The following is a 12,500-nucleotide window of genomic DNA, read 5'->3' as shown; positions in this document are numbered from 1 at the left end:
TGTGCATATTTACTGATATTGGTGAAATGTAATGACAGACATTTGAGTGGCCTTTTATGTTTGAAATTTTCTGAAATGGATAGTTTTGTTATTATTGGTTCATACATTTTGTTTCATTGCTTACTGGAAGAATGTTAAAAACTACAAATTTAAAACGCATTCTAACAAATGGTTAGTGGAATCAGAGAACACATACATGTATGCAAAGCCCTAAAAATGTGTGCAAGGAGCCTTTGCTTTGAAAACAGCCCAAAGGTAAACTGGACAGATACATTTTCTTTGAATGGTGGTTTAAATGCTGTTTCAGGGAATGTGAGTTTCAAGGGCAGAGAGGTTTACTATTCATGGTAAATTTGTTTTCATTGTGAGACTGTATTGCTTGTTTAGCAAATGGCTGTGTTTGTGCTATAAAATTTTAATTTAAAACTTTTATTTCAATACCTGTAATCATTGCAGAAGTTAAAAAGAAAATGGTATGCATGCTGACAGGTTTGAACAGTGTTTATTGTAACACAGGAGAAATAACTAAGTAATAGAACATTGGAATGGCTGGGGAGGGGGCTGCTGTGGTAGTGGGTTTCTGCAGGAGGGGTTGCTTTGGGTGGGGTCCAATCTATTACCCTGTCTGGGGCCCCATTTGGTTGTAGATTGGCCTTATCCATCTCCTGGACAATAATTATATATTACTCCTAATAAGAATAACTGGGATCATACCATAGATAATTTAATGTGAGGAGACCCATGCAAGATATAAGGCATTTAGAAGCTGTCTACATCAATTAGTAGTACAGCTGGCAGTTCCAAGGCAAGTATTCTGTTTTCCATCCATAGCTCTAAGTTCCACTTGAATATGGACAGGGCTGAACTTTGTTTTATGTGGAGAGGGAATCTGTCACATAGCATTGGTATTTTCTGCAAGATACACCTGTGTCTCCAAACTGATCTATTGATGTTGTAAAACAGGTTTAGATCCCTAGACCAAGTATTTCTGATGCCATTTGACTTGCTGCTGTGCAGTCCATCATTAATGGGTCAGAGGTTACCTTGTATGCCAGACACAGGTCACCTTTTAGCAGTCTGTAGGATAACAAGTGTAGTGACAATAGTCAGTATAATGGTCAGTCATGTTTATAAAGTCATCCCCCATCATATCGGGGGGACATGGTCCAATACAAAAAATGAAACTTCTTATGATCAGTATAATTTAATTAATGCTTAAATAATGCATTGATTGACATTTCCACTTTTTCTATCATTTGCATGTTTGATAGTACAGTTTTAATACACCTGGAAATCATGCTAACAAAAATGTTTCACAATAATCACATACTGCAATATATATGATAGCCTTAGAGTTATATGTTTAGTGTTGTCTAGCATAAATAGTCCAGTTGTTATGTGGTAATACGATAAATTTACCCTGTAAAATTAAGCAGCATGCTTTACAAGAGCCACACTAAGTGCCCACATCTTTTTTACTCATAATGGGTTTAATAATGGTCTTATCCTGCTATAAAATAATTTATTGGGAATAATTTCCCTATATATCATGGCAGGTTCATCTCCCGACATTGTATTCAATTCTAAATTACCCAGTATTTTTTCTATTATCTTTCAGGACACTGGAATACATGCTGCATCAACAATCATGTCTAAATAAAGGGGTTTAATAACCCTTTTCTTTGAACCTTGAACTTTAGTATTAGCCTTTGTCCATAGGTTTATAGGTTCATAGGTGTGTACTAGGCTAATGGTCATGGAGCCTAGCCCACAGAAGTGCCTTGGCATTGTGCTGCCCAAAGTTAGTTCCCAGTGCATCTATCAAGTAAAGCCACTGGAGTGATCCATAGGGTGAACTTTCTATTACCCATTCACTCAACAAGATTTATCTTGAAGAGGGACAGTGAGGTGCTTTGCTTGACATATATGGGAAGTTTATTCCAGAGCATGGGCAGTCCCTGGATGAGGAACCTGTCCCTCAAGCATATTCTGTTGATTGTGGTAATGAGGTTAAGGTCCCTGGAGTGTGTGGTGCGGAGGGATTGGGGTTTCCTTAAATGGACCATTTCTAACAGAGCTGGGTCAGACATGGATTTGTAAGTCAAGCAGAGATCACCTCTAAGTAGGTGATATGAGACAGAGAATAGCTGGATTCTTTTGAGTCTCTTCATGTAGGACATGTGTTTAATGCCTAGGACATCTTTGTGAGGTACTTCTCTGGCATCTCCAGCTGTTGCAGGGGTCTAGTGAGGTGGATGCCAAATGGGGCATTATACTCAATGATTGGTGTAATGAGGGAAGAGTACAGAGAGACAATGACCTCTTTCTTCCTGGATGAAAAACCCTTGGTAATGAGATGTGCCACATAGAAGGACGTTCTGACCACAATGTGGTGGTCAAAGGAGAGATTGCTGTCAACCTGTGTCCCCAGATCTCTTATAACACCTTCAGTGCTCAGTGGGCTCCCATCAATGTGGTAATTAGTGGGAACTGAGTTTTTACCAAAGGGATGGCGACACATTTTTTTTGCGTTAAACTTAAGGCCATGGTTTCGACACCAGTCACTGGTCTCAGTGAGGCCTTTCTGTAGGATGTCTGCATCACTTGGGGAGTTAATAATAGCTCTCAACTTGCAGTCATCTGTGAACTTGGTCAGCCAGAGTCCCATTGTGTTGGCCTGGACTTCTGTTAAGTAGATGCTGAACAGGATAGGACCCAGGACTGATCCCTGTTGGACTCCACTCGTGACTGGTCGGCAGTCTGACTTGGAGTCTGCTACTTTCACACTGTGTGTTGTGTGAGCCACTTTGCAACCCACCTAGTGATATAGGGGTTGATGCCTAGTTTGGTGAGTTTATCAATAATTCCTGAGTGAAGAATGGTGTCAAAGGCCTTGGCCTGATCAAGATAGGCTGTATGCACTGCCTTACCTTCATCCACAGCCCTGGTGACTGATTCAAAGAAGTCAACCAGGTTGAGCAGGCATAATCTCCCTTTCACAAAGCCAAATTGCGTGGGGTCTAGAGTTTGGAGATTTCTTATATCTTTGTTAATCATGTCCATGATGTTGCACTCCATAGCTTTACATCTCAGACTCATCAGGCTAATGGGGTGATAATATCCAGGGTCTGTAGTCACTTTCCCTTTATGGTGAGGGATGACTGTAGCAGTGCACTATTCAGTAGGGACAGAGCCTGAGATGAGGCTGTGACTGAACAGGGCACACAGATGTGGTACCAGTTCACTGTGTAGTTCATGTAGAACACAGCCAGAGATATTATCAGGTCCCACAGAAGCTGTATTCTTGGCCTTGGGCAATGCAGCTTTAACCTGTGCTGCAGTAATCATGGGTGCTTAGCATTCTTCCGGTATTGTGATTGGTCCTCAGGGGGGAGGGGTAAAGTTGGCACTGAATCTGTCAGCCACTATGTTGGCAATATCTGTTGGCTCAGTATAGAAGGTACGATAATGCAGTAACTCAGAACAAATCTGGGTATTGCTATGGAGGTTTTTGATATAGATATAGAAGGCTTTATGGTTATTTTTTAGTGTCTGCCACAATTCTGCTATCATAGCTGGCTTAAGAGGATTTGATGAGGGATCTCAACTTTTTGTTGAGGCTAATAAGGGAGTTTTTCCAGTCCTGGGACTTCACTTTTTTCTACAAAAGTTTCTTCCTTCTGTTTTAGAGTTTATTAATGGCAGGGGACCACCAGATTGGCTTTCTTTTTTTGGAGGAGAGTGTCTTAGTTCTGTTGGGTATGGCTACTTCCATGCATTTATGTACATGTTCATACAGTGCATTGGTGTATGATTCGGAGGTCATGCAGCTACTTTCCATTGGCATGGGTGCTATAAAGTTAGCCACCTCTGTTTTTAGGAGTCCAAAGTCAGCTTTGGGGAAGTTTTTTTAAGGTGGTTTCCCTTGTGGGGGGATTGGGTGAGATGTGGATTTCCATGGCAATTAGTTTATGGTCAGATCTGACCAGAGAGGGATTGACTGTTGGTGTAGAGCAATGGTCACCCATGTTAGTAATAACCAGGTCAAGGATGTTGCTTCCTCTAGTTGGGGTCAGAATGAGTGGGTCCAGGGCATTGGAATTGATGAAATCCAGGAAGCGTTGGGCCAGTGTATTGGTGCTTGCATAGTTTTCCCAGTTGATGGAGGGGTAGTTGAAATCTCCTAGTAAGAGAGCATTGGTTGGACCTTGATAGTTTCCAGGGTGCTTAGGAACATGAAGTGAGAGTCTAGGGACATGGTTGGGGACCTATAGCAGGCTAAAACCTGGATCGCTGTCTTATCTAATGTTAGTTGTACCTGAAGTATCTCAGATGCATTATGCTGGGCTACTAGTCTGGAGGTCTGCATATTCTTTATGGAGACACCACTGCTTTTGGAGCTTCATTCCTTGTTCTGGGGCTAAGCGATGTGGAATGAGTTATAGCCTGGCAACACAGGGGTGCTTTCTGCCACTTTAAGCCAGGTCTCTGTTACAGCACAAATGTCAATGTTCTCCATTTTGAGGAGTGCTTTGAGTGAGTGCATCTTGAGATTTAGACTTCTAGAATTGAGTAGTATGACCCTCAGACTGCATTTATTTATAGCTGTTACGGTGGTAATTTGATCTTTGGAACACCACCTAAAAAAGGCACTATAGGGGTGGCAAGAGCCTTAGACAGCACCGGATACCCAGGGGTGGCAGATGTAGGCCATCTCTGGCAAGCATTGAGGTCTGTCAGTCATGTCATCACAAGCAGACAGATACTGGATACCCTTAGAATGACACCAGAAACTTAGCCAATTGTTGAAGTCAATAATTTTTGTTTGTATTGCAGTATCATTCTGGGTGATGGTAGGACATTGCTCAAGGCAAGAGTAATACCTGCCTGGTCCACATAATCCGAGAGCTCCACCTTGTCTCTTTTCATGTAGTCCAGGGGGTTGCATCTAAGGTCATTCACACCAACATGGACAATGACAGAGTCATACTTGTACTTGTTGTGGAGTAACCTGAGTGCATGTGTTATGTGTTGAATTATGGCACCTGATAGACAGCTGACTGTTACCTTCTCCTTATTCACCCTAGTGAGTGGGACATCAGTGTGACTCACTACTGAGTCACATATGATTAGTGTATTGGACAAGGTGTTTCGCCTTTGGGGCTTAGGTTGAAGGGCACACTGCAAAGGTGAGCTATGTGTCCTGTGGTTTGTGCTGTGTTGCGTTTCTGTCTTGGAGATCTCTGCAGTTTGGGTAAATTTATATTGAGAGCCTCTGCAAAGGTGGTGTGTGGTTTGTGTTTTATGTGAGAGCTGTGATAGTGGATGTTCTGGAGGGCTATGTGTTTCATGTGGTGCAGGTGTTGGCCTTCTCCTCTTGACCAGCTACTCCAGTCTTGCCTGGAAAGTGAATAGCTTCCAATTTGGTGATATAAGTACATTTCTCACAAGTCTGAGTATAGGGAGGTAAGAAGAGAGGGTTGTCTGTGTACATAAGGCAGTTGCTACACTGCCTCAGAATGCCCAACTGCACCAGGTTAATAGGAGAAAGCAGAGAAATGCCCTTTAATCATGTCAGGAGGGGTGGTCATAACTACTAAGTACTGGAGCTATTTCCATGAAGAATGACAGGGGGATATACCTCTGCTCTATTTTTGATAAAATTAACTGTATAATATTTGTCACTATGACCCATTTGGCTGAATAAATACGTCATCATAGCAGCATCTTGCTCAAAATATTATCATCTGTTTTCAAACTGGATTGTTGCATTAGCTATCCTTTGGATATATTAATTTTAATAAACAACAGACAATTGCCACTATATAAGAAGTTATTACAGCTGTCTCCTTCCAAAAATTCTACTAGAATACATACAGTTTTTTGCATCCATCCAATAAATTAACCTTACAACCCACATCACCCACAATAAAATTCAAAAAGGAAGTGGTGTTCTTGAAAGATTCAGAAAAAAAGTAAATATTCTTCATATGTTTCCCTCCATATGAAAAATTAATCTTCATTGACTCTAACATATAAATTTCACCCTATGAAAATGGAGGACTACAACCAAAAAGTGGGAATCCCACCATCTCATAACCAGTTTCACAAAAGAGGGAGCTACTGAACCCGCTTTCCCTCCCCTTTTGTTGATAGAAAACAGAATCAACACTAAAATAATTAGTTTCCATAACAGTTCTAGTAATAAACAGAAAGTGTTTATATCTGAACATTGGACCAGTTAGTATATTGTGTCAATAATAATCATAAGAAATTCATTCCATCTATTTTAGGACTGGAGGTGTACAAAGATTTGACATCCACAGTAAATAACACAATCTCTGTGCCATCAAAATGATATAATCAGAAATTGTTTTAAAAAAATCACGAGTCCTGAATATAAGTATCCAGCTTCTGTAGTACTATGTTTAAAAAGTATCCAAATATATACAAATGTTATCAGTAACAGATCCAATGTGCTGATACAACAGGCATGAACTGTGGCCTGTGACTATCTTTATGAATCTTGGGGAGTCCAAACAAAATTCCAATTTTGAAATCTATGGCACTTAAAAAAGAAATCTCATGATAGGATAAATAACCCTGTAAAAATAAATCCAACAAAATATTACTAATGTATCTATAACCATTGTGAATTTCAAAGTCACTTTCCGATGTTCATTAGAATTATTAAGTATTTGTATAGTAGCAGAAATATAATCTGCCTAATGCATGAATACCACAGCCCCTCCTTTATCTGCCTCCATAAAGCTAAAGTTCATCATTTTACTCAAGCATTATATAAAGCTTCCTTTTCTGTTGTAGGTAAAGGCTATAGAGAATGACTAACCATGGAACTTAATTTACTACATAAATCCTTTTCACAAACATCTTGGAATGTTTATGGAGTAGTATTTAAAATGTGTATTAAAAAGGCTTAGTTAGATGGTTTGTATTTAGATCAACACTGTGTAAAGATAATCCACATTATGCACTCTAACTTAAAGCCTAGGCTCAATAAAGTATGAAAAATATCCTGGGAGAGCTAGATTGATGGCTCTGGTTCAAAGTCAAGTTGCTACCTGAATATGAGTAGTGTCTGCTGGATGAGCTCTCATCACAACTATGTCCGTAACCATGACTGTGACCATGACCATAATCACGTGGCCTGTGACATCTGGATGTTGTCACACAAATCACTGACAGAGCAGTGGAAGTAGTACCACTATGGGAGCAGAAAATGGAATGGCCATGTCAGCTAACACCTGATGATGTAGTGACTCTCTGGCCAAGTGAATGTTCACCCTTTCCCAGCAGACATTCCATTACAGACACTGCATGATCCACTGTGTCATTCATTCAGTCCAAGGAGTCACCCATACGATTCAGGCAGTCTCACATGTCAGAATGCATACTATGCAGTACTCTTGACTATATCATCTGAGGTTCTGGTTGAACATGTATATGCCTCTGTGATGACCTTACATACTCGACTCATGTCTCCCCCTGAAAAGAGGCTTCTAGGCTAGTGGGACTAACCTGGTCAATAATGAATAAATAAAATAAATAAATATATTGCATGGTACCTACTGACACCAAAACAGTGAAAGAAACTTCTCTGTGTGGAAGTTTTTCAATTCCTGTATGTCTAGTTAATCACTATATATTAAAAATCAGACAAAAATCAGAAAATGGTAGTACAAGTAGCAAACTTAAAAATGTCCTAAATAAAAAAAAAAAAAAAAAAACTTAATTCAAAATATTATTAATATTATACAGAATTATTAGATTTAATAGGTATTCAGAAGTAACTGAAGCAGGGTAGTCAGTCTGTTTCCATATGAAAATCCTTTATTAAGCACACAGAAATCACAATATCCCAGATACTAAATTTGAGATGCTTAAAGAAAGTGTTAAAGGATATGAGTAGTGCATTTAAGAAAGAAGTTTTAATAAAATGAAATGAGATTAATTGGACAAAGATGACCATGGAGAATTTCTAGGAGGTATAATAATATTAATAGTAATAATAATATTAATAACAGCAAGAAAAAAAAAAAAAAAACAGGCAAGGCTTTAGATATAACAGGGGATACATGAGAAATGATAACCGGGTCAGCAGACGTCAATGGGATTTTCCCAGGGGAGATCATTGTACAATGCTGGACCACCAGGAGGGTGCACCAGCACCCTCTCATTCTCTGCCATCCCAGTCCCGTCTGGATATCAGCATTCCGCACAAAGCTATGACATCATGGATGGGTCAGAACAGGAACATGAGCCACAGAGGAGACTAGAACCGACAAATGGATCTACAGGACAAATTACAGAACCGCCAGTAGTCTGTGTGCTTAATAAGGATTTTCAACTGGAAACAGACTGTCTACCCTGCTTGGATTACTTCTGAATACCTTCTACAGTTAATAATTCTGTATAATATTAATACTATTTCAAAATAATTTTTTTATTTTTTTTGATTTAGAATGTTTTTAAGTTCACTATTTCTACTACCATTTCCTGATTTTTTCTGAGTTTTAATATGTAGTGATTAACTACCCATATAGGAACTGAAAAACTTCCAAACAGAGAAGTTACTTGTACTGTTTTGCTTTCAACCTACTATACCTGTATAGTGGATTGTTTGAGACTTAGGGGATACCACGGCGATTACTTGTTTTTTTGTTTGGCACCTACTGACACCCCAACATCAGGGGGAGGGTAGACAATAAACCTCCTGAGCACCTCTGCAAACACCCCTGTGTGGTACTTCACTCTCACAACGACTAGGGGAAGACTGACAGCTCTGCAACTGGAGTAACATCACTACCCTGATCAAACATGTTTCCCTCAACATGTCCTATGTCTGATGTCTCTGTGTCATAGATATGTATAGTCATACTGACTGTGTTCAAACTGTGGATAGGGGATGTGGGAACCACAGCCTCGGTGTCAAATTGACCACTTGCATCCGCAAACTGTGCTTCTTTATCACTACCATCATCATTAGAGGTTGCCAATACTCCAACATCAGGTGATAGACATTCCACAATGCCAATGACAGGCTCACAACAAACAAAGAAATGTAAAAACAAATTATCAGACTTATACTACATAAACCTGAGTTAAGCAATAATAGATACAAGTGCAAATAAAAAATGAATCAAGGTAGACTTAATTAAATATTCTATACAGTAATACAACTCAAACAAGTTATGGCCACACCATTTGCAGGTGGTCATGGAACCTCAGTACCAGATGTGCCTGAATAATAGACAAAATGCAAATAGAAATATGGATGATAACCATTACAATGAAGATGACACATTAACGACAAACATCATGTACTTATGCATGTCAAAAAAGATCTTATACGGACATATCTCTATCCTCTCTCTCTCTCTCTCTCTCTCTCTCTCTCCTTTCTTTATGTCCACTCTTTATATTTCTCTATCTCTCTCTTTATCTCACTCTCTCTCTCCCTATTTCTTTCTGACTCTCTCTTTCTCTCTCCATACACATATGCATATATCTGTAATTACATAAAAGATACTTGATGCCATAACTGGAGCTTCACCAGAAGACCCCCTTTGGTCATCTTCCACCTCCGCACCTATGTCAAGTACTTCACTTGAAACCCCCGATAAGCTGCCTGGATCCCTTACAGTGGACAGGAACTCCTCCATCTCAGTGAGTGGTGCTTCAGTAGCAAGACCCTCACCACTAGCCATCCAATCCTGTTGTATAGCACTTGCTGTTTTCTTTGATTTGTTAATCATATCACTGGCCCCATGTCTTATAGTAGGATAGTCATGTCCATGGGCATCCCACAGCACTGACATTACTGACCACCTGCTGCCAGATATGGTTTTATCAGCTAGCACCTTCTGTAACAGGTATGATATATGTTGATGGGGTGCTTGCAGTATCACCTCATTTTCAGCAGCTGAGAATGTAGGATTATGTGGCCCAGATTCCTCTGGAGCCATATCCCTGCATGGGATGAAAAAGAAAATTATATATAGACAAGCAAAATGACTGGTAAGAAAACAAATATGAATATATGCAAGCATCATTAACATAAATAACTTAATAATCTATAGGGAAAAAAAACAATGAACAGCCTGTAAAGGATGAAAAAATGTTGAAACTCCTGAATAGACAGCAGCATAAACAATTATTCAAAGTGTAGGGAATTTAAAATGTTGCCACTTGGGACACCCTTTGTTGATGGCAGACATATATAACAGGCTTAACGCAGTTAAAATGTAACCTTTGACATTGTTACTAGTCATATATGGATGTTTGTCTCACATGTATTGATGTTCTCAGTGAAATATTGCTATAAAGGCATGTACATACTTTTCAACTATACAAATTTTTGCAGAATGTCCAGAATTTTGTCTCATATTTTTTGGTCCATTTTTCATAAAATTGTGGTTTTCTGGCAAACTAACGGTTTATAATTAAAAGGTGAAGTTAGAAAATAATGACAGACATTTGACTTTCAGACTTCATACCCTTCAGAAAATTCATGCTAATGCAAAACCTGTTATTCTATCAACTATCTACATTTGTAAGAGCAATATTTAAAAATTGTCCCTATTTTTGGGCATTTGTCCTACATTTATATACTGGTTTGTTCAGATTTCTTTCTTTAAGAGGTAAAACGATAGGCATGTAACATTAGATGAGGATACTTCAACAACTATACCTTCTGTATACCAACACAAATGAACAAAATGGAGACATCAGACAATGTTATCTGAAAGGTAAGCCAGCACAACTATTAAAATACTAAATGGTGAAGAAAATTCACATACCTTCATAGGGTTAGTATGAAAGTCAGAAAAACACTCTAGACTTTCCTTAGAAAGGTCAGAAACAAATGATTTGGTTCCACCATTCTATTTTCAGTCTGTCTCAAGAAAAAATACAAAAGAACATATTGAAAAAATGGACAAGAAAAGACAACCTTAATCCAAGTGTGCACTCTATATTTGTTTTATGGCAACTCAGCTTATTTCTAAATTTATAATGCAGATATACATTTTTTTAAGCAATGGCACAATACCTCCCCCCTTTAAAAAGAATCCTCATAATTCCTATACTAAAATCTATAGCTTTGTCTCTATCCAGTGACTATAGATCCATACCCATCACTGGTCGCATTACCATCATTTCTGAAAAAAATTCAAAACAGAGAAATCTTCAGACACATCAATTAAATTAAATTACTCTCTGACTCCAAACTGGATTTCGACATGAACAAAATATAATCATAGCAATCTATATAGCATCAGATAAATTTTACTGTATTATGAAGAATGAGTGCCTGAAAAGAGGCATATTTATTGATGTGAAAATAAATTTAGAAAAATGTAGGTCAGCCCCTCCTCCCCACTACAAAAGCTTAGAAATGCTGGATCTTCAAAGACTACCTCCACTATAAAGTCAATACTGTTCAAAAGCTTGTCAACATCCTTATACTGGCTCGGTCTCTGCAGGCATCACACAGGAATCCATGTTAGTTCCCATCCCCGTCTACCTGTGTATTAATGATGTAACCAATTGCTTACCTCCATCAGTGATAACCCTGTACACTGATGAACACTACACAGACCTCTCCAGTACCCATGTGCAAAAACAAATTCAATTTCAATTTAACAAACTAGGACAATGCTTCTCAAATAAGAAACCAAAATTAAACATATCCAGTACCCATGTACAGGAACCACTTCACTTTCACTTAAGGAACCTAATTCCATAGCTATCAAATGGCAAACTAAAATTAAACATAAATAAACAGTCTCAATTCTGTTCAGTACTACTCAAAAATATATCTGTCTGGCTTGCTATCTTTGACTTAAACAAAAGCAAAGTCCAACTAGTACTATGTTACAAATTACAAGAATTTCTGCAACCTCTTCTTTAAAACCATAGAGGAAATATTGCTGACAAAGTCAATAAAGAACTTTTTTTTTTTGCCACAGTGGTGCAGTGGTTAGCATTGTTGCCTTCTATCAAGATGTCCTCTGGTTCAATTCTTGGCTCGAATGCCTCCTGTGCAGAGTCTGCATGTCATCCCTGTGGTCAAGTGAACTTTAATGACATGCAGGTAGGTATATGATTGTGTGTGTGCCTTCTGTGAATGTTGGGCTTTGGGCTAGCAACTCAACACCATAAAAAATCCGCTTTCAATCAATAGCGGACTGGTGATCTGCTGTAGGCACCCCTAACTGGGAAAAGTTGAAAGACTTATTTTTTTCTTTTTTACACTGAATTCCAATCAAAATCTTGACTATATTCATAAATAATTATTAATAGAATCAAATCAAAACCAAAGGGTAAAAAGGTTGCAAAGGCAAACCATACAGTAAAAACTGCAAGAAAGACCCAATCAAGCATGAGTCTTCATCGTGTAATATCATAAACATCCTGTAGTGGAGGCCCATGAGATATTCCATAAGGACACACAAGTCTATCAGCTACATGGCTCCTAA

Source organism: Protopterus annectens, chromosome 9.part0, assembly GCF_019279795.1.
Source record: "Protopterus annectens isolate FY-2018-M chromosome 9.part0, PAN1.0, whole genome shotgun sequence".
Classification (NCBI taxonomy): Eukaryota; Metazoa; Chordata; order Ceratodontiformes; family Protopteridae; genus Protopterus; species Protopterus annectens.
The sequence above is the reverse complement of the archived record's forward strand: the minus strand, read 5'-3'. Positions refer to the sequence as shown.